At 35.4% G+C, this 24,697-nt stretch overlaps 1 long non-coding RNA gene across 1 annotated transcript; it reads left to right on the top strand.

The window, feature by feature from the left end:
- The first annotated feature begins 17,860 nt into the window (after window positions 1–17,860).
- LOC145661768 (uncharacterized) lies at window positions 17,861–24,271 on the top strand. The gene is made up of 3 exons (XR_014126906.1): window positions 17,861–18,102; window positions 22,018–22,146; window positions 24,224–24,271. It is a non-coding gene; the product is annotated as an uncharacterized LOC145661768 (long non-coding RNA).
- Window positions 24,272–24,697: the final 426 nt, after the last annotated feature.

The raw sequence follows: 24,697 nt of genomic DNA, 5'->3' as shown, positions 1-24,697 counted from the left end.
AATTTTTGAGATTTCTGGAAAGACTGTCGTTTTTCTGGCTCATCCTTTTATTTAGACTTTTCTCACAGACCTAATTTTGAATACTTTTGGATTAGCTATCTTTCATAACCTTCGTCATACACTAACACATATGAGATGCTATTATTACAGATACTATCAGACTCATTTATTACAGGCTATCTATTACAGACTCATTTATTACAGATACTATCATCCTAAATCAATATTAATGCTACCACTTAAAAACTGAGTTCATCATTCATTCACGCACGGTCACATACATACAGGACAACGTATCGACATGGATGAAAAATAATGTAAAAGAAACCATCTAACTACAATTTAGTGAACATTTGTTACATCTATTCTAGAATTAGACACAAATTGTTATGGACATGCAATCAACATACATATGAATGTATCAATCTACATATGAATTTGAACAATAGCGTTTATCGTTGCTTTTGTCTGTAGATGAGTTGAGTTATGTTTTCTCATTGTCATAACCGTAACACAGTTTTATGCTATAAATATAATATATAATTGAATGATGTAACGTCTGTTTTGTAATCCTTATGGATCAGGTTCTTGGTGAATTCATTTCGACTTCCCACCTATGCAAGGTTTTCTAGAAATTTCTGTAATGCGAAGAAACGTCATTCCCATAACGGTCCTTACCGTCACGTCAAATTTCGTTACGAAAATGACTTGTTGTTTTGGTAGTGACAATCAGAAGGCTATGCTATATTTAAAATATGCAAAAAAAAAATTACAAAACGTGCTGTACTGGTATTTTGCACGTAAATTTAACGAATAGAAATAATTGAGTTATCAGCTTAAATCATCGGTATTCATATTCGATTTTGATGATGATGACAAAAAACATTTTACAATCTTGATTTTGTATTCAATTTTGAACCAAGAAAATATGTCATGCATGCAATATTTTGAAAATCAAAATTCAACATCAATGACTAATTGGCATATTTTTTTTCAAAATAAATTGCGAAAACACGTAAATTGTTACGGTATGTGCTGTAGAACTTTGTTTTTAATTTTCAGTTAGAAGTGTTAAAGATTTTTCGTATGTATTTATCTTAAAGATATATTTTTTTTTATTTATTTGTATCATTCCATTTGTATGTTTATTTATCCCACAGCAAAATGCTCTTGCAAAATGCGTTCCAATTTACAGTTCAAAGCAGATAAATGGAAACTTTGTAGGGTGGTTCAAACAAATAATCTAGAAGAACTTGCTCACACTTTATGTTGTAATTCCAAAAACAAATCCTGTTCATACCGAGAATGTTCGAAGTGCAAAAGCAAGTCGCTGAATATGAGAATTCCAAATCCACAGGAACAGACTTTTTGGTATTGCTGGAACAATAAAAAAGAAAAAAAGAACGAAGTACAATACGAACGACACATCCGAAACAAGTATAGTACGAGTTACAGAAAAAGAAAAGGGAAAAGGTTCGGTGACAGACTTAGCACGTGCGTTTGAAAACAATATGCTGCCTTTTCTTAGACACAATTACAACGTATATTATCAGTATTACTTAGTAAAGACACTTAAACAGACACTTGCACAGAAAGAATGTGCACTCTACGTTGATTTCTCTGAGAACTATCAGTGTAAGTGTTCTCAAGAAATACAGCAGATGCATTTCGGTGCTTCTCGGATCAGGTATCGTTACATACATGTGTTGCCTATGGAGAAAATATTTTGTCATTTTGCACAATCTCAGAATGTACAAGACATGATGCATCTGCCATATGGGCTCACTTACATCCCGTACTATCTTACATTACACTGACATCCGATATTGATTATTTACATATCGTTAGTGATGGGCCGACAAGCCAGTATCGTTCTAGAAAAAATATGTTTTTGTTTTCAACTTTGTCTTTCAGCAAGTACAATTTTAAGTTTGATTCCTGGAATTTCAGTGAAACAATTCACGGAAAAGTGCTGCAAATGGTGTTGGTGGGGCAGTTAAAAGACAAGCTGACATATTAGTTTCGCGTGGACACGACTTAACTGATGCAAAACCAATGTTCAATATGTTAAATAGGTCTGAAACTTCAAACATTAAGTTCTTTTACATTGATACTTCTCAATTTCGGCTGTTGGTTCCTTACAAGTTTGTTAGTACCTAACAACTTGCCAAAAATACCAGATTTGATGAAAGTGCACTAAGCAGTCTCAGAGAGGAAGAGTTCTTTGAATGTAAGAATTCTTTCCTGTTTCTGTAACAGATCAACAGTGTGCAATTGTTTCGGGCCCAAAAAAGTGGACATGACAAATTTGTAAAAGTTGTCAAAAAAAAGAAAAAAAAACCGACGTGAATAGTTTATGAATATTGTTAAAAATGAAGGTTATTTGAATGCGGGAATACTTTCTTTTTTTTTAAAACAGATCAGCAGTACAAAAAATAACATAAGTACATAATTATTTTTTCTGTTGATCTGAAACAATTGCGTAGCGTTCATCTGCTTTATCAGCAGCAAATTATGTTTTTTTAGTCTTTTATGCGAACTGTATTATTCTCGAACTGATGGCAATAATTACACACTGTATTATTGTGTGTTATTATTGTATAATCATTGTAATATATTGTGTTATTGTACTAGCAGTAAGAACTTACTGTGTAGAGCATTAGTATTCATTCGGGTTTTATGCAGAAATGACATAAAACACAAATAAAATTTACTACAATATCTTTATATTTTGTTAGAAAAGTAAACAATGTTTAGCTAGTGAACAAATATACAATATGAGCTCCAAATTGTAGGTGTTGTACGCCATTTTTGCACCAGACCACTGATATAGGAGAATTATATTAATGTGTTAGTGTATTCTGTCAAATATATTCCAATAATTGCATCCTGTGTGTCATAAGTAAATTCCTTTACATTTTTGTCATTACCGTCACGATAATGTATTATTTGATTCAATAAAGTACTAAAAATTACTAATACTTTTATATTTTTATTGTATAATTTTTTTACATCTCCGTTTGTCAATTTGTAACATAATACTGCCTTTTAAACAGAGAAAATAGAGAATAAAACGAACATTTGGAAACGTGTTACGGTAATGACAAATTAATCTAACACGTTTGGAAACTTTGTCACGTACCTCAGAAAATATAAACGTTCCTGCGCTGCCGTGCACAAGGTGACATTGCCACTTTATATATAGGGCATATTTCCCAATTTTTTTTTCAGATTTTGCACCTTCAAACTTGCCCCTAATCGTGAAACGGCCCATATATATATATATATATATATATATTAGGGTGGTCCTTAATTTTTGATTTCCTAATTTCTTTGGACTCACCCCCTAAAATGGTTCCATATGGGGCTGAATTAAGGAAGGAGAAAAATTAACTTCATTGAATAATATTAAATGGTGCCCTCAAGCGACCTAAAATTTTGAATCCGCTTACAATACATAATATATGGGAAAAATCTGGAATAAAATCTTGTAATTTAAAAACGGCTTAAGGGAACGCAAAAATACACTGGATAATGGAACTAGAGGAAGAAACACATCTAATGTTGTATAGTATTGTCACAGCGGCCATCTTGAAGTCCGCCATCTTGGATTCAGATCAAAAATTTCAAATAGGAAGAGGGTCATATGACATATCGTTTTGAGGTGACGTTTCACCAGATAAACAAATCTGGCACTATTTTAAAGATAGCCTTAGTCGTCTAAGAATTATTACCTATGAAAATATTTCTCTTTGTCACAAGTAATAACTCTTACACAACTAAATGTAAAGACATGAGTTTGGCTCGGAAAGAACAAGAGGGATATGCGCGGCTTCATTAGAAAGAGGAACGCAAAAGAAAAATGCACTTCTGAAAATGATTTGTATGAATTTTACACCAAAATACACGGAGGTAAGCATTTCAAGAAATGAAGATGAAAACCCAGTTGAGTATGTAAGATAAAATGTAAATATGTGCCTGTGTGCGCCCGGACCCTGCAAGAGATGTAAAAGGGGAAAAAATAATTTTAAAACTCCAAGACAGGTTGCTACTCCTGATCGATACAAGTCCACTGATAGAACGAGAATACATATTCTGACAGCGACGGCAGAAACATTAGTCCATAATGTAAAGGAACTAGTAATAAATATGCATCGATGCTGAGAGAAAATCCGTAGCGAAGTTGCATAAGACCACAAAAACAATTTCGGAGTGCATCAAGTGCGTTAGTTGTGCAATGAGACGGAAAACTACTGCCGAATTTGACTGGTAGAGAGACTATCGACGGGTTATCAATATTTATTACAGGAGATGCTCATGAGAGGCTAATTGGTGTTCTCAGTTTGTCATCATGAAGAGGAGAACGAACATATTATTTCTACTACAGTTCATTACCTTGAAGAATGGAACTTGGTAAAGTTCGTGCAGGCACTTTGTTGTCACACTATTCCCTGCAATATGTGTCATGTGAACGGTGCTTTCATTCTGCTAGAGCAGATGCTCCAAAATGATATTCTATACCTTCCTTGTAGACACTACATTTATGAATTGGTTTTAAAATGTGTATTTGACAAGTGTTGTGTTTCGTTTGCATCTGGAACGGACGTTCCCCTATTTAAGCATTTTCAGAACGATTGGTCTAAAATAGAGTGTACTAACTTTATTCCAGAAATGATTATGATAATGACGTAAGGAACAACATTTCAGATGTAAGAAATGAAATATTGAATTATGCTATCAAACTTGTAGAAGCAGGACACCGCAGAGAAGATTACAGTAAATTTTTAGAACTGACATTCTTGGATGGCATACCTTCTCGAAGAGTTTTCTTTCGTTTGCCTGGAGCAATTCACCATGCAAGGTAGATGGGAAAAGCAATATACTGTTTAAAAATACATCTCTTTCGCCAACATTTTCGTTTAACGAAGCAAATAGAAACGGGTCTTCGGAGAACATGAATTTTTCTGATACGACTGTATGTCCAAGCTTGATTTAAATGTGAACAAGTATCCCATTCATCAAGCAATTTTTGAAAGCTTTGTACAGTTATAGGCAAATAGATAATGAATTATCTGGAGTGGCTCTTTCTAAATTTTCTCGGCATCTCTGGTACTTGAAGGAGGAATACGTAGAATTGGAGTTTTTTGATGATTAAGTTAACATGGTGGAAAAACAAAAATTGGTTGAAAGAATTAAAACTATAAGGAGGAACCGTGAAGCAGCAAAGAGGCTTGACGCAAGAATAATACCATAAAAATTCTTGCGAAAAGAGAAATCAGTGATTTTGATACAACAAACAATTTTTTCTCGTGAGATTTAAAATACCCAAAGGGTTTCTTGAGTGTGATCCGATTTCATGGTCAGATAACAGTTAGTTAAATTCATCTCCGTAATAAACGATGCAGCAGAAAGGGGAGTGAAACTAACAGAAGATTACAACATCGTTTTTACGAAAAACGAGTATCAGAAACAGTTTCTTTTGCACATAGTGAATTCTCATAGATAATCTTTTCCTAGATGTGACAAAAGTGAACTGTGTAGTATATAAGATTAAAAACCTATTGAAAACTTACCCCAAAGCTACAGTACTACATAAATAAGGGATATTTCAATTTCTTTTTTTTTTTTTTTAATTTTTCCTCATAATGGTCTATGAATCATCTTGATGGAAAAACTTATTGGTAGTTCATGGGGAAACAAAAATTTAACTTTCTCTAGCAGTTTGTTTCCAGTTTATGTAAAATACTTCCAAAATTCTTACAAATCTGTGGTCCATAACTACAATAAAATAACATTACATCGAAGCATTTTGTTTTTCAGATCTTACAAGATTATTGGTTGCTTGAAAATAAAAATTGGTAGCTTGATTTGTGTTTCTGGAAAAACGCCACCTTAAAATGATATGTAACATGACCTTTTTCCTATTTGAAAATTTTGACCTGAATTCAAGATGGCGGACTTTAAGATGGCCGCCATGATAACACTATACAAAATTAGGTTGTTCATTTCCTTTAGTTCCATTATCCAAAACATCTTTCCATTCTCTTAAGCCGTTTGCAAATTACAAGAGTTTATTCCAGCTTTTCCCCATATACTATGTATTGTAAACGCATTCAAAATTTTAGGTCGTTTGGGGCACGATTTAAAATTATTCAATGGATCTAATTTTTCTCCTTACTTAATTTTGTCCCATATGGAACCATTTTAGGGGGTGAGTCCAAAGAAATTTCTAAATTTATTTTCCCCATATAAATAAGGACCACCCTATTATATATATATATATATATATATATATATATATATATATATATATATATATATATATATATATATATATATATATATATATATACGCTTAAATTTTAGGAACATATGGTACAAAAAAAATTTATTTATATTTCATAAGATCATAGCCACATAAAGGAAAAGAAAAGAAAAGAAAAAAAACTTTATATGAAGATTTGAATAAGTCTTTTCTCATATATGAAGATTTTAAGTAAATTTACGAGTCCTGTCTCGTAGTTAGCGATGAGCATTAATAACACACTAAATATCAAAGCACCCTTTTCTGGTGTCCAAACATTTCACTTGACTTTACTTTTCGTATACACACATGAAATTTAGTTACTAATTGTAACCGATACATACTATTTCTGTAGATATACTTAGGAGTGCATTTCTCCCACTTTTGGATAACAAGGGCAAAGTTTCGTCTCTGCCATCACAGCGACTAATTTACCTCTTTGGTCATTTCCATTGATTTACTAGTTCCTTGAGTAGGTTTGAATCACTGTCGCCTTATAACATTAAATAAACACATTTATTGGTAAATTTGCACAATTCAAGGAGAAAAGAACTAGTAAACAAGAATTTTTTCAAGTCCAGAAGGATCTTCATCGGTGAGAACACGTTTATAAAGGTGAAAACACTGGTTGAAATTTAGGATTTGTACAGGAGAGATGGAACCAAATGTAATTCATACAGTAGGATTTCAGTTTACTGATCTGAGGATAGGTTTAATGATAAATTAGAGTTACGCCGACCTACCTTAAACCCATGCCTACATGCGGTTAGTGTAGTATTAATAATGTTAGTTCTTACATATGTTATTAGAGAATATCTCACAGTTTGAAAAGAATATTATACAACATGCGGCGGTATTTTTGACATTTACACTTTATATTTATCGGATATTCTGTGACCGTGGCAACCAAGAACTATTCGGGGTAAGGTATCAAGACCCTTTACACATATATTCCTTTACTCAATTTAATATTATACATTTTACTTCAATATTATATTCATATTCAACACATATTCATATGACAACATATATCTATATTCATTAAATTATTCAATCTTTCAAACTAATAACCCCGACAAATTGAATTTTGCGGTTGCAACACTTTACATCTTAAATCCGATATATCGTATATATATATATATATATATATATATATATATATATATATATATATATATATATATATATATATATATATATATATATTCAACTAATTTCCCGCGCTTAAAGATAAAATTCATATTTTTAAATATTCTGTTTAAACAGTTGACATTCAATGCGCAAGGCAGGCACGTAAACACAAAAATTAACAGATATGGATGAAGCTAAAGATATCGTTAATACTCTTGGGCCCAAACAACTACAACGACCTTCACATTCAGTTACCAGTGAAAACAGACATAGGAATTGGTAATACCCCGACAAAAGATCCTAATGATAGATGCAAACAAAAGTAAAATTTAATCCTAGACCGGACAGTTGCTTGCTATTGCTGTTTGTCAGTATGGTGGAAAACATTTACTTCATACTTCACATCAATGAATACCTTTACGAATCGTGTCTCGCGACGTCTCAGTTGGTAATTCGATTTTACATACTATATATTAAATAGTTGATATTTGTAAAGTTCAAAACTCATGGGGAGGTTAAAATTTTAAAAATAAATCTTGAAGAAGAAAGTAGAGGAATAAATAAGGGGGAGAGAGAAAAGGCGTAGCCAAAGCAATAAGCTAAGACACTAAAGCTACAAAGATAAGTGGTAGAATTTCTACATACAAAAATCCACAGCCAAATATACCTTTATATGCCGAAAATGGTTGGCCTACTAAAATGCGTAGCCTAAAATAAATATCCCCGAAGCAACAGCAAGTCCGTGCACACAAGGGAATTTTCAAAAAGACAAAAGCTTTAGGAAAATTCCCTTCCTCGATGTAATCCGGCTGAGACCTTGGAGACTCCGGCACTACCGGGAAGTCAGTGTAGTCTCTAATTTGAATTTCTAAAATAATAAAAAAATTATCGGACCCCTCAGAAAAATAAGAAGAGTCTCGAGAAAAGTCTGGAAACTAGACTAAGTCAATAACTAGAAAAAATCTAACAGGGAATTGCCAAAAAATAAAAAAATAAATAAAATTAGATTTTGTACTAGTAAGTTGTCTGCAAAATCTTACTACTAGCTACCAGTCCGCAGGGTTGCCAACTTGAGGCGTCCGCGTCAACTAATTTCAAACTATTTACTAACAATAAAAGAAGGGAAAATTCATGGATATTGGGGTTTAGACTAGAGTCCACTGTAATAGATTTACTAGATTATTTAATCCTGTCCACTTCTTCACCTCTACACACAATAATAAACTTAGCTTGGTCGGGTGACGGCAAAAAATTTTCAAAGTTGCTGGGTATGATTATAAATATAAGTAAAACGCATATTTCTAAACTGTATTAATTCTGCAAAGAGCTATTCTTTCATGTAATTAACTGTAAGGTATCCGGAATCATTTGCCATATGGCTATTATTTGTATTGGCAGGCTGGGTGATCAAGTAACTGGTGTATTTACTGTGGAAGAGTCGAGCCACTAAGTGAAAAATACCATCCATCGTTTTCTACATATCACACTACCCTCATATAGAAATCCTAACGTGATAATTAATGCATTACGGAATTTTATATATATATAATCAATACCGCTACCTCGTAGCAAGCTCTACCACTGGGCGGGCACATATACACATGGGCGTGTTGTTATTTAATCACACTCTTTACTACATCATTTATATACTAATAATATTATAATTACTCACGTATTCATTTATTTATTTACTTTTCTCTACTACGTCGATTTATTTTAGACACCCTATACTTTCTCGTTAAGCCCAAGACTATTCAAAGCAGCCTAATTAATTTTATTAAAATCAGCAATTAACATAATCCACTAATTAACACGTGTGATCCTATATGCACTGAATATGAATTTCTTTCGTAACAAACTACGGTATAATTCAGTTCACGGCTTCGAAATTTATTTTGTACGCAATGAAAGTTCAGTGTTCTAAATAGCACGCAATTACATATCAGAAAATATCAACAATGCAGTTGCTCGCAGCAAGCAACGGATAAAGAGGATTCGTAAATGCTACCTGGCAACAAAAACAATATCATATGAAAAAACTTCGAGTTAATTGGAAATGAGAAGATTAATATTAATAATATTTTGATTACTAAGTTATACAAATGATCGTACTTTTCCAGAAAGGTAGCTTGCGATGTGAGTTATCTAGAAATCAATTCTTATGGACCCAAACTAATATTTACTTATAGTCGAGTCAAAATACGGTTTGACCTGGGCAAAATTGCAACCTTTAGTTTTAGCCCTCTTAATTGACAAAGAGACATGAATGATATCTCGTTGGAACGCTCATAGACCACAAATTGCAACGAAGTGACTTTTGTACCCATCATGCCCAACCCGTAGAAGAAGAAGAAGAAGAAAGTCGATTTTTGTTTTTTTTTAAATTAATATTTCTTGGACCCTGGCAACACTGTACGTCCTCATACTCCGGCAGAAAAATTCCTACGCGTAGACCAGACATTGGTAACAATAATATTAAAAAATGAAGGACGTAGGTTCAACAGTAAGGGAGATAAAAATTCGGAACCGCGGACAAAGGAGGGTCACTCTGTATATTTTTTACTGTGGTCTAACTTCTGTTTCTTAGATCTAGTATCCTCCCTAATTGTCACAGAGACATGAAGCATACCGCGTTGGAAAGCTTATGGAACCCTCTTGCCAACGACGTATAGTTTGTGCCCCCTTGCGCCCAACTTGTAGAAAAAGAAGAAGAAGAAACCTTGAACAAATTGTGAAAATCTGTACTTTTATCTTTCTTGGGCTCTGGCAATCCTGATAATCGTTCTATGCATGAAAAAATCTTGTTTCTTTTTTTAAATCAAAGGTCGCTTTAATATGAGTACTATACATAAAACAAAAATATTCTTAAGCAAAAGAATAGGAATAACGAAAGACTTTGGGAGGGAAATTACACATCCACATCCTCATTGCCTACGCTAACACTGTCCTCATCATATTCATTTAAACAGTTAAAACATTCAGTTTCTTGGCATACACCACAAGCAATAGCAAATATAAGGTCATACCATAATACAGTGTACAAGACAATTCGTTTTATAGAAACATAACACCTATATATAAAGCAAAAATATTCTAAAGCAAAAGAATGGGAAGACGAAATATTTTGGGAGGCAAATTACACATCTACATCGTCATCGCCTACGCTATCACTGTCCTCACCATATTCATTTAAAGAGTTAAAACATTCAGTTTCTTTGCACACACCACAAGCAATAGTACATGGAAGGGCATGCTTTCTGCAAGTATAATACGTTCTTGCACTCCCGATAGTACAGTTGCAATGAACAATGGTGAGCAAATTCCATACCCATCAAACACGATGATTGATGTGCCATATTTACGAACCGTATACTCAGCAAATGATGCAGCGATGTTGTCGTACGAACTGCCTTTACACCATGGAAGTCTATGTAACAGAGATTTTCCGTCTAAGACATACAGAATATTGTCTGGATTCGTTTCCTCAAACTGTGCGGTCTGCTGCTTGCTGAACTCTAGTATCGCATGGGTCAGTGGGGCTTTGTCTGCCTTACGCATCATACTGGGTGACTCAAATAAAGCTGATGGGTAGGCACATAATTCATGCGCTAAGGTCTCCTCTAAAGATGTGCTGCCAGCATTAGCGACAACTAACAGTCTTTGAAACAAAAGATTCGAATCGACGGAGATATCGCTGCTGATTTTAACACTACTCGGGGATGCTAGAGTTTTGACTTTATCTTCACGTTTCCACCTCACAGTGAACAGGTCTTTGCCAAATAGTTTCTTCGCAAGCTCTTCTCCAACTGAAAATAAATTATGGACGTTGACAGAGGAATCCGCTGTGACGCCAGTGGCAATGTTTCTCAACGATTTGTCTCCGTCAAATGGTGAAATGGGCTGCAGTCCTGCAAGAATGCGACGTGTGTCACTGATATCACGTGACATTCTTGACGTTTCGGCTTCTTTATGTTGTTCGCTAGTGACATATGCTGTGTGAGTAAGAGTTTGCATCACCAGATTGTACTCAGAGCATGCTGGCATTGAGAGCACCCACAAAGATCGTTGCATCTCTGACATTCCACTCCCATGGGTTAGACCTCCAGTGGATTTTAGCGATCTCATCAGAACCTGCTTTATGACTAGATCAGAGGACAACCCAGCCCAATAACAGTTGCTTCATCTAATAACAACGAACCCATTTTGAAAGCTTTCGTGAACTGTTGGATTAACCGATGCCAGCGTTAACTTTGTTTGCAGGTACAAGCACGTCGACTTCAAATAATTGAAGTGTCCTGCTGCAGTGAATATGGGAATGCACTCTGCTATAGCATCAAGGTGATCCTCCCAGCTTCCTGTTCGGTTTGCTGCCACAAGTTTCCTTGCTGTAGTCAACATGCGCTGGTATGCAAGCCACAACTGACTTGTTTTTGATGTGTTAATAAGTTCTGACTTTCGTGCTTCTATTTTTTCTCGGGCTTCTTGAAGAAGAGGTGAAGAACTACCTCCAGTTACAGTAATCTCACCCGTCATCAGATTCTGGTAGAGAGAGTAAGCATCGTTAATAGTTCTGCGTGTTCCGTTATCGGTCTGCAGAAAAACATTTTCCACAAGCAATGCACTTAATGCGAGGTCACCCATCATGTGCGCACGGAAGGCTCTTGCTACGGACTTGCCACTTAACATATGTACAACCGAATTTTCTCCATAAAGCTCATGCAAGATTTCACGTAAGCCTGAATCATCCATCAGGGAACCAATTGCTCCTAGAAGGTTCATCAGAGTATGAAATGAGGCCAACAGTAGAACCGTGTCCTTAATACTGGTGTTATGTGCTCTGTCATGCAGGATACGTGAAGCTTTCCAAAACAGTGGTTGGTCTAAGGTGATGATTGGTGTGACTTTATATTTTCTCGCAAGATTATTCAGGTACATTAAAGTGGAATAGATGCATGACATATCAGATAGATGGAGGTCGATAATCGGTAAGCAGAGAACAGTGGATTTCCCTGGATGATGAAGAGATGGATCTGTGTGAATGGCCTGCATCATTCCTGACAGTTTGGTGTGCGTGACGGAAAGTGCCACGCACACCAATGTCTGGTCTACGCGTAGGAATTTTTCTGCCGGAGTATGAGGACATACAGTGTTGCCAGGGTCCAAGAAATATTAATTAAAAAAAACAAAAATCGACTTTCTTCTTCTTCTTCTTCTACGGGTTGGGCATGATGGGTACAAAAGTCACTTCGTTGCAATTTGTGGTCTATGAGCTTTCCAACGAGGTATCATTCATGTCTCTCTGTGTCAATTAAGAGGGCTACTAGAGCCTTCAAAGTAAAGTCTACGATTTTTTTCGAAAAACTATGGTCCGCCATTTTGAAACCGTTTTTGGGGGTGTTCCCGTGGTCCGATTTTGTGGGATTTTGAATATGTTATTCAGTAGTAATTCCTGAATCGAAACCTGTTTAAAAAGCTTTTGTTGCAATTTTGCCCAGGTTGAGGGTAAAATTGCTCTAGATTTCCTGGATTATTATTACTCATAGCTAAAAAGCGGTCATTTTCGTATTGACTAGAGCACAAAGTTTTTGAGTAACAACACATTAGCAACGGACAATACTCAATTCAGACGCGGTGGCACTAGTAATATGATAAGTCATGTATTAGGTAGTTATAGTACGAACTTTTACGAAATTCTTTACTATAGAGTAATGTACTTCTTATGACGGACCAAAAAGATAAATAAACATACAATACACTGTCCATCGATGAATATTTCATACCTTCACTCGCACCTTACTTCTAAAATCTACATTACTCAGTTAAACACATGCACATTACATTCCACATACAGAAGAAAGTAAATACTGATACATATAAATATACATGCTAATTCATATATTTTCACACCACTCAACTATATATATATAAACCAAATAACATTATCTAAATTCACCAATCGACTCTATGAACTGGGAAAGGGAAGACGAAATGATCAGGGCCAGGTAGCCCTTCTGCAACCTAAATCATGTTTTCCAAGGTACTATTAATGTCACTGAAAAGACCTATCAACACTGGTAATTGTGAGGGTCCCCTTCCTGAAGGAAAAAAAAATCGTTTAACCCATTTTGGTTGGAAGCTTGGTCAACTTAGGAATAAATGAGAGCCCCTTTCTTTTGTTTACACTACCAAAATGATAATTACCCTAACACGAAATTGTATACCGCCATGTTAGTAATAATAAAAAAAATCACAGTTTTTACATACACAAATATAAGCTATACTAGGACAGGCCTAACGTAACCTTAAACTGAATTCTTGTTAGAGGTAAAAAGGAGATTTTAAACGTTGAGTTCACTAAATCTTCATTTGAAAATCACTCACTATCGTGCACCCTGTCCATTACTATTCATATGCAGCTACATGGCGTCCCTGAGTCGGATTCTATATCTTAAAATTTTCAGTCTGTTTCACTGTTGAATTTTACTGTTTCGGGCTCCCTTCTATTTCCAACAGATTTGTTTGTGAAATGAAACTGATTTTACCTTAATAATGCCGCTTTTTGGGTCCAAATTCCACTTTTTGCAAGAGCCGAAGTAGTCTGCTGTTGCGTGGCTCGTTTCTGGTTCTTACAATGTGAATTTTTGAGCCTTGATATGAGAGCCTCAGAAAATAGTTCATAGGAAAGATAGATACATTAAAATTATAAAACAAATAGCAAGAAATTATTGGTTTAGGACCTATGTGCCATTTCGAAATGATATGAACTTTCATTTATTGGTATAAAGTAATATTATAATTTTTTATGATTGGTTGTCTTGCCATGTGATTTTATCTGCATAGCGTATAAATAGTCGAAAGAAAGATTTCATCTATTTAAACTGTGTTTACATTTTCAACAAATTTGTATTTTGACCTTTTGTTAGAAATAAATTAGTAGCTGATAAAACTTAAGCCATATTTTGCATGATTTGCTCTTTATTATCGTCTTAAGCTTCGTATACCATAAGTTACTTCTATAATCTGTGCTACCGTTATTGAAATGAGATAGAGTAGTACACCCCCTACTATATGCTACTGAGTCAACAAAAGCTTTTGTGACGTCATAAGTCAAAGGTCAATGCCCTTGGCCCAGGGTCAATGACCGAGGAGTACCGGAGTCGTAAACGATATCGGAAGTGTCAGTATTCAACTCAGCTAACTGGGAAACTATGGATTCTACAATAATATATGTCATTTTTTTTTATCGTTTTTAGATATCTTCTCTTCCCCCGCCAAGCTACGGGCTTGAACTTGGACTTAAATAGCATCGGAAGGGTCACTGTTTATCTCAGCGACTCCTGAAACTATAGACTCCATTTTAATATCGGTCATTTTCGATCATTTTAAAATATCTTTCATTTCCCTTCCCCTAAACTGCACCATCAAAGTGATATGACAGAAACCACACAAGTACGATCCTCATCTATGTTGAAAATAAGATCGGGTGAGGTTTAAGAGTTATTAAATTTTATTTATTTTTGTACATTTTCCATCCCCACCTCCTACCCTAAGTTCTACCGTCAAAGTGATTTGATAAAAAAAACACCCCAAGTCAGAACCTCGTCTATGCTTAAAATTTGATTGAGATCGATTGGCTCGTTCAAGAGTGATGAAGTCACAAAGACAGCACTTACTTTACACACACACATATATACACACACACACACACACACACACACACACATATATATATATATATATATATATATATATATATATATATATATCCCTCCCTTCCTCCTCCCCTAGGTTTTACCATCAAAGTAAAACAAATTCTAAAAAAACTTTCCAGGAACGAACCTCATACATGTTAAAAATTTGACTGAGATCGGTTCAGGAGTTATTAAGTCACAAACTTAGTAATTTTTATTTTTATTTATATTGACTTTTGTACATCTCCTCCCTCCTCCACCCCTACATTGCTTAGTCGAAGTGCACTGACAGATAACATTCAGGCTTGAACCTCATCGATGTTAAAAATTTGATCGAGATTGGTCGTTTGGTTCAAGAGTTTTTAAGTTTTATTATTTTATAGCCCCCCTTTCCCCTCCCCTAAGTTTTACCGTCAAAGTGGAATGATGAAAACACTCCCAGGCCCAAACCTCATCTATGTTGAAAATTTAATCGTGATCGGTCGTCAGGTTCAAGAGATTAGGAGTCACAAAAATAGTCACTTTCAATTTTAAAATATAAATTTATTGTTGTAGTATTATGTTATATCGTTAAATCCTCGATGTGTCGTATACCTAAGGAGGCTAAAAGTTATATTAATAAACAATTATACAATGTATAAGCATCCGCTTATGAAATCAAAGTTGCGGTCACATGCACCAAGTTTTTGTCAATATCATGAAAATATTATTTCGATATTAGTTTTAAGAGTACACATTGAACATTTCCAACGGATGCTTGAGTCTCGGAGCCAAGGCAATACCCATGTAGTCGACACCTATGGTGTACGGTATTACCGATGTTCAATACTACATTTCTCTTAAGTTTTGGTAGAAGAACACCACTAATATGCTTTGGAATGAAATGAAGCATCTAGTTTAACGTCACACGATTGTGCACCACAGTTAAGGGAGACAGTGATGATGAGAAATGCCTAAAATGGTGGAATGAAGAAAGTAGGAGGAAACGAAAAAATATCGAGAAAAGCCATGCACACGGTGTTTGTCCACCAAAAAAGCTCACATGGTGCGTGATGACCTGTGTGGTTTGAAAGCGAGTATTATCTACAGAAAACTCGAACAACCAATTCAGAAAACAACATACTGTAGCTATAAGCTACAGGGGCAGTTCGACTCACACGGATTGCATAAACTACTGGGAACACATTCACTCCAGCAGCATTTTTACTGAAGCCAAAAAATCCATCCCTTTCTTGTTTACATTCTATTAAAAAGAATCAAGTATTGACGGTACTTATGCAAGACTCCTGCGCAAGAGTCTTGGTTTTGGAGTTGGTGTTGCACCCCTTGGTCTTGGTCTTACATACAAGACTCTTGCAAAAACTGCAAGACCAAGATTCTTGCGCTCAACACTAGAAGCCGCATTAGATGCATTTTGTAGCACAGATTTTCAAAACACAATTTCAAACTTTAGACTAATGCAGAGTAGAATAAACAGCTGTAACGATACACTTTTGTGAGTTGAGCAACTTTGGCAAAAATCATCGTAAGCGCAACTTCAGTGAAACAGAGTTATTAGTTGGGTTGTGATCGAACCACAGAAGAGTAAGCTGGGCAAAGAGAGGTGATAATTATTATCTTAAAATTTCCATATCACGGATTCTTTTAATGTTACTTATGAAATTTGATATATGGACTGCTCATTTTAAAATAATTAGACACGTCTTTCAAGGGACGGCTTTAGGATTTTAATTTTGGGTAGGCCTGTTCCCTCTCTTATGGATGGATACATATACACATTTGATTGATTAAATGACAGTAGGAAATTACTTTTACAGTAATTGTTGATCCTATTTGTTAAAAATCTACCATTAATATAAATAGTAAAAAATATATTTATTCTTTATTGTATCTTCTAGCGTGTGTATATTTTTCAAAATATTTGAGTAGGCCTGTGCTTACACGGCCTATTCGCTAAAGCCGCCACTAGTGTTTCAGCATATTTTGATATTTGGGCTAGAAGGATAGAAAATGGAATGAGAAGGTAAAAGGAGGTCTGAATTACAATTATTAGACTATTATAAGATGTCAATATCTCAGTATCTCTCAACGTTAGAAATATAAAATGCGGTATTTAGACTTTGAGATACTTATTTCACTGTTTAATTATATTTGCTCTAGGAGGGAAGAGACAAGGCGGGAAGAAATAAATGAAGGTGCTACAATTGTTATATATAATTAGATGTCCATAGAATCATGAATAACATGAGAAGTTGTTAAATTTGATATTATGATTGGTTTATGGGGATTATTAGTTAATGGTTCAATAGTATTTGAATGAGTATTTGGAGTATGTTGTTTTGCACGGAAAAAGCATTTTTGATTATCGTACTATTCTTGTCGTTTGTGCTTATGCCATCTAGCGGAATTTTTGAAAGCAACTGAGAGGCTCCCTCTATACACAGAGAAAAATTGTGACGTTCATTCACATGTTTGACTTATAAATACACGTAACTGTAGAAGAAATATATGTAAAATGGAATGTGATGTATAAATATGGTTTGCTGGGAAAAAATGGATGTAATTTTGTTACATTTAAACACCAAGAAGTAAAGTTTAAATGTAACAACCTCGCCTTAAGAGGGACGACAATGTAAGAATATTTTGTGTGTCACGCCGTTGCATTTACGGTGACGTATAAAATTTTATAAATCACATGTCGTTACGTTGAAATATTCGCTAAAATCCGAAAGAAGTCGATCAAACCCGAACGGGAGCCATTTTTATTTCATGAAATTATTTAATGTTGTTCAGGGAAATCTAAAGTTGTGTGAAAACAAGTCGGCATCATGGACTCCGACGTGGACGCAAGAGGTGTAAAAAGAGGAAGATGCAATGAAGAAACTTGGCACTGAGATTATTACACGAGAGAAGAATCTAAAGGGTGGTGTGAATATTGTGACCGGCCTCCAACAAAACACGCAAGGATTGGACAAGGTACAGTATGTGGAAATAACGTATGATATACATTAAGTTTGTTAGAAATAATGATGGAAAGCATGTAGGAATGCTCTTTTGATTCTTCCCAGAAGATGAATCATTACGTTCAGTACATTATTTCGGAATACACACTTTTCACACTCTTTTGATGGATGACATTCTTGTATTATTTAAAAAAAAAATCTCTAATATAAGTTTTTAGATACTACTTGAACATAGCAAACAAGAATGGTTTGGTTGTCCTCTAAGGGCAAGGTTCTAGATTACTGGTCCCCCTTCCCATGGAACTTTAATAAAGACGTTAAACAAGGCGTGCAGGTTTATTTTTGGCGCACCACTAGAAAGACGGGTTGGAAAGTTATAAGGTGCTGGTTTACTCTTGGCACCACATTGTGAAAGATTTACAGGCCAAATTCAAAACTTTATGTGAAACACATATTCATAAAAGACATATTTATATAAAACAAATTTCTGCAGGCCATAAAATTAAATGCAAAGCAATGTTGTTTTGTGTCTTTATTACAGCTAAATGGATATGGGAACCTGTGTTCTAGAAGAGTTCACTCGAGCAGACGGCTCTACCAAAAACAAAATTTATAGGTAAAATACAATGACAAACGCATTTCGTAAAAGAAGTAGATTGTGAATATACTGTAAGTAATTTCTGTCATTAGATATATTGAAATACATTTTGAATGGCAGTGAACGTATTCTAAGTGGAAATAATCTGGTGGAAAGGTGGAAATAATCTGTTCCTGTTAGGAATGGACATTTGCGATGGGTATAATGTAAGCATACGATTTTATTACAAATAATTGTGTGATAAAGAGCGTCATATTATAAAGTTTTTGAAGCGTCATGTTATGTTGAAACGTAAAATCAACTATGCGAAGTGTGGAAAAGAAATGAAAATTCAAAACAGACTAATTTCTCCTCGCAGCGGGCCATTTGTACCCGGAAAACCAGTGAAACCATTTTGAAAGTAAGAATTATTACGATTATTTAAGTGTTTTTCAAGGTGAAAATTATTGGGGAATTTTTATGTATTTTCCACTATCCTTCTTTATGCGTATGCCCCCCGTCGCTGACGCGCCTGGTCCCTACGAAAGCACTCCCTCGCTCCGCTCGGGCCCCGTGCTGCGTTCCTGCTCTGACTCGGTTAGGTAGCATTCGTGCTTTTTACTGGCCACGTAGCAGGAGTTGGTTCGTGGTTTATGCATTAGCTCCGCATTTAGTGCATGCTCTGCAAGAAATCAGAAAATGCAATATATGTGTGAAAATTTGGTAGAGCCGTCTGCTCGATTAATAAGTTCTAGAGCCCTGCCAAAGTAATGCACATGTATTTTAGGTTTACTAGTATACGGTTTCAAGTGTAAAATCGTTACAAGTGCTTTACGATAGATGAAATAAGTGAATGCATATGAAAGACCGTCGCTGATCCGCTTGCTCCCTTCGTTAGCCACCCTGTCGCTTACGCACGAGCCTGCAGTTTCGCCCTACTCAGACTCGGTTAGATTGCATTCGTGCTATTGAGTGGCGACCAAGAGAATTTGTGTTTTTTCATTTTTGTTTTTGTCATATAACCGGACTACGTAGGACTATATACAGGGACGTACGAAGGGGGTGGGGACCTGGGGGTCCGGACCCCCCCCCCCGAAATTTCGACTTTTTAAAAATTTAGCCTAATTTTAGGGGCAATTTTAGGAATTTTAATATAAAATACCTTCATATTAAGTTTCCACCCCCCCGAAATAAATTCCTGGGTACGCTACTGCCTATATATAAGAAAATCATTAAAGAAAATAAGGCCATAATTTTTCAACCATTAGGCCTACTTCTGATGACCCCCTTAAATTTTCTCTACGAGTATGCCAAGTGAGATATTTTCATGTCGCCTAGCGCAAACCATTTACAAGACAATAGGGAAGAAATTAGTAGGCCTAAAAGAATTATAATTCTTTCACTAATTTCCTTCGTATTGTTCCCTAAAAGGTTTCCACATGAAAATATCTCACTTGACATAGATAAAATTCAAGGGAACCACAAGAAGTAACTGTTGAAAAATTACAATTCTTTTGCGAGTTGCGTCTAAATACGGCCTTTGGATGTGTACCATAAAAACTATAGTGCGAAAAATAAACTAACCGGTGATAGGTAGCCACTAGAAAGCATGAATGTTATCTAACCGAGTCAGAGTAAGACGAAACTTGTGGGGCTGCGCAGGAATGCGTCCGAAGGGAACAGGCGCGTCAGTGATAGTGGGTATGCGCGCAAGCGAGGTTATTCCTTCGTGCATACAACGTGCTTATGGACCGTATTACAGGATCTTTAGTTCTTCATTCATGTCACCTTAGTATTGATATATTGCCAAAGCGTGGAACGCCTCCTGTTACAGAGGTCAAAAATTTTCTTCAGACTCTCCTAATCCCTCTACTCGTTTCAAAATTGACATAACATTTCTAGGCATTTTCTATGTTCTATCTTCGCATTTTGCCCTCACTTATTTCCCACCCTGTATACGGTCTGCCACTAAACTCTTTTTCTCTGTTTCTTTTGGTGCTGAATCCAGTGCTAACAATCATTTTCAACAATTGAATTTACAAAATTGGAATGGTCCCTTGTTAGGTATGGCCTCTCAGTTTTATTGTATTAAAATACGTGTACCAATTATTGTGGTGAGAGCCATTATTTTGAAATTTAGACATATAATATTGACAGGTGTAATGCTCTATTTTTCCTGATTTTTTATAGATGTGAAAGTGACTCATTAGAAATGGATATTATGTCATTTTATGCCCACAAAAAAAAAAAAAAAAAAAAAAAAACTGGTCCTGACTAGCACTCACCCCTAAAGTTTAACGTCGCGGACTCACTTGTCAACAAGAACGTGAACAAGGCATGTTCGGTATGCTGCAGTTTTGTCAAGTAGTGTTAAACCAAGTTTGTGTTAACTCATGTTGATAAAGGGGCCGCGTGGGCGCATTGGTTGGAACACCCACCTCTGGTGCGTGGGATCCTTGGTTCAAACTCGGCTCATGCCATGTGGGCCTTCTGAAGGATAAACACCGTGTGCGTGGGTTTTCTTGCGTTTCTTCCGTTTCCTCCCACTTTCTTCATTCCACCAATCGGCCTGGCACGTTGCCATTAGGTGTTAAATTTTAATAATCACGAAGATCAGGCCACTGGCAGCCTGAAGTCTCAGGCACCTCGATCTTCCGCTCTATTATTGTTCGCTTTATGAGTAACAGCACTAATTAGTTTCTCACAAAAGTTGTCAGGCCTTTCAAAAAACATGGATGGCGATATTTCAGACGTTGTTCGGTAGTCCAATTTTAGAAGTTTTCCCCAGTCCTACCAGGTTAATGCTGATGGCATCTAATAAGGCCGTGGTCGAGTTCGTCTTAATTTTTGTCGAAGCCTTTCCTGCTCTCCAGTCATCGTGACAAATAGGCGGATGGTAAACTAAATTTAAAACAAAACTATTCATGTTAAACAATGCTATAAATGTTCATTTAAAAGAGTCAAGGTTAATTTTCTGGGTCCTTTTATAGTTGCATGCACAACATTCCAGCACGTAATGGATAAGACTTGAGATTAATGACAAACCCACTGCGAGTCTAGCTTACTCACAAGTGAGTGTCGTAGCCAAATCCTTCCCAAGCAACCATCTTCTGTGTAAAAATGGAAGGATCAGCCTCCAAAAGAAGTTAAAGCCTGCATTTAAGATACCATTTCAGCATTAGGCTGTTGTGACTGATGAAATACGGACCTCAAACACTTTTCTTAAAAAAAAAAAAAAAAAAAAGTAAATTCAAAACCTGACTTATATTTTAGACAATTTTAAATCTGAAAAGGCTGTACAAAATTTAGGTACTGTTTTTTTTTTTTTTTTTTTTTTTTTTTTTTTGTCAGATACAGCTGGAAGCTGGACACGAGGTGTGGTACAAACAGTTGGAGAAGTACCTACAGAAAGCAGTCTTTCCCACAGAGAAGACCGAGATGCACATTCTGAGCAAGAAACTACACGTCAAAAGTAATGAGGTAATTGGTAATAGGTTTTCGAGAAAAAGTTATCGGTGTATTCATTGCTCTTTTAAAACGTTCAGTTTTGATAAATTGTCACGCCATGTAAAGAGGCATGAAAGGGTTTTGCGGTATGAATGCAGTTCGTGTAAATCCAAGTTCAAATTTCGTTCCTCATTATGAAGACATACTAAAAATTGCCTATTTTTCCCAGATTGACAGCTGGCATTAAATAGAAAATGCACATTACGGTTTTCGTACAGTCTTAAAACCTCCGAAAACTTTAGAAAAGAGCATCACCCAATTTAAGTGTTATTACAGGGATCCCAATGAAAAATTGTGTATTTAAGAAATAAAATGCAATTGCCAAGATAGTTATGTAGTCAAAACGAAAAGAAATTTAGAAGTTCGAGTAAAGGAATACATTAGAGATTCAAAAGCAGAAAATCCGGTGTCAGGTTTACCGAAACATTTGAAAGAAACGCAACACAGGGTAGAAGATTCACAACTTTTGTTTGAAGCTAGAAATAAATAGAGAGACTGAGGCTTGAAAATGTATTTATTCATTAAAAAAAATTAAATCTAGACAAGGAATAGTTGACAGGAATGGGAGGTGATAATTAAAAAAATTTCACAGGAATAGCATGACAATAAAAATAATAACATGCCTGCCATATTTTAGTTCGTATCACCTTATCCGTATATCGCTGGCGCACTTGGCAATTTTTTTTTCTACAGCTCTCTCCTTGGTAAGTTCGTTTCTTTTCATTGCTTGATGTTCCTATTCTTTTTCTTCTTGTTTCTAACTTCCGTGACCAAGACTCGAGAGGAGAGTCGAAAGCTTGGAACTCATGAATTCATGAATTACAGAAATCTGTAAGTAGATTGATAGTTAGGATTTTTGAGCTTGGTTTTGCAATGTCTAAGGACGAATATTACCTCATTTGCCTACGCTGTAACTTGGATAAAGTACTTATAGCTTTCGTGAATTCATGAAGAGTGTAATGTACCATTAGAATTAGGTAATGTGGTTTCCGCTCGGAGGGGCCCACTAAATTTATCACCCATTGTACCCTGCTAATTTTTCCGAAATAGATTTCGATGTATACATGATATTCAATTGATTATAATTATACTTGGAATTAATGTGGAAATTCGGGATAATTTCGTAGTAACTATATTTTGGGGAATAATATCTTTATTCATACGTTATTTCACGATAATATTTAGCATATGGATATTTCAAATATTGAAACATTGAAATCATCATCTTCATGCTGTACAAAAACTAGGCTCGCTACTGGGCAGGAATTCTTAGAAAAATCTATCAATCTAAATTTTGGCAGAATATTTTGGACCCTCATCGTCCTTCTTGAGATGCCCATATCCACTCTGAAATCCGGTTTGATCCAGATTTTTACCATTTTCTATTCGTTTTATACTCTCCGCCGCCAAAAAATCTCTGCTGTGATTGGAACTATTTCCTGAACTATAGTATTACGGCGCGAAAACCTCCATTCCAAGACGTGGCGTAAATCAAGGACAACACTATAACTTCAGCTCCTCTAAATTTGGAAAATTTCTGCAGATAAACGGAATAAATCGTGGTAACACTAGTCTAAACAATAGTTAAATCATCTGGACGTAGTAGGGAGCCATAAACTGTTATTTTCATCAGCGAAAACAGGCAGAAATAGTAAAATATATAATTCAGTTCATAAGACGCCATGTTTACAGCATATAAACAGTGATAGACAGGATTCATCGTAGTATGCGAACCATTTCAGAATAGTGTAGGAAAATTTTCAAGTTTTCTTTTGTGTCAGTGATTTCAACATTTAAGTCTCCTTTTTTCCCTTCCAAAAATTCAATTTAGGGTTCAATACACCTGTCCAAGTGTAGCTTCAGTTTGCATATGTAGTAAGTGTGATTTTTTTAAATAATCACTAACATTGCGGTAGGTTTTCTCGTAGTTAGAGTAATGTCTAATATGTCTGTGTAAACAAAAACTAAGGGGCTCCCATCTGCTCCTAAATTGAACATCGTCTCAGTAAACATGGGTTGAGAAAATTTTTAGGGATTCTTTTCCTTACAGGAAGAGGGTCCCCTTTCCATTGATAGCTGCACAGTTCCTTATTTTTGACAGTCACTTAAAGAACAATGAGTTAATTGGTAGCAGGGTCTCTTTGTTATATTTTCCTACTAATCTCTTTGTTAATATAGGTGGATATAATTATATATATATATTTCCATACGTGATTCAGACGTTGTTGTTCTATCTAGCATGTATATTGCCAATTTTTTTCCATACTTTTCTCTCGATATATGTTAAATATGTCATTAATGGCTAATATTTTTTTCTAAATGTAATAAATTGTATAAAACAATGTAGTTAGATAGTTTCCTTTGGAATATTTTATCCTTGTTTATACGCTGTCCCATGTGTATGTGTGTGTGTAACTGAGTGATAATTTTTAACCGTAAGTTGTAACATTAACGTTGGTTTATTGTAATGGTTTTACAATACATGACTAAGGTTATAAAGGATAAAGTCTAAAACAAATTATAA

Source organism: Thermobia domestica, chromosome 10, assembly GCF_964235325.1.
Source record: "Thermobia domestica chromosome 10, izTheDome1.hap1.1, whole genome shotgun sequence".
NCBI lineage: Eukaryota > Metazoa > Arthropoda > Insecta > Zygentoma > Lepismatidae > Thermobia > Thermobia domestica.
Note: the sequence above shows the minus strand (reverse complement) of the source record. Positions and strands in the feature narration are given on the sequence as shown.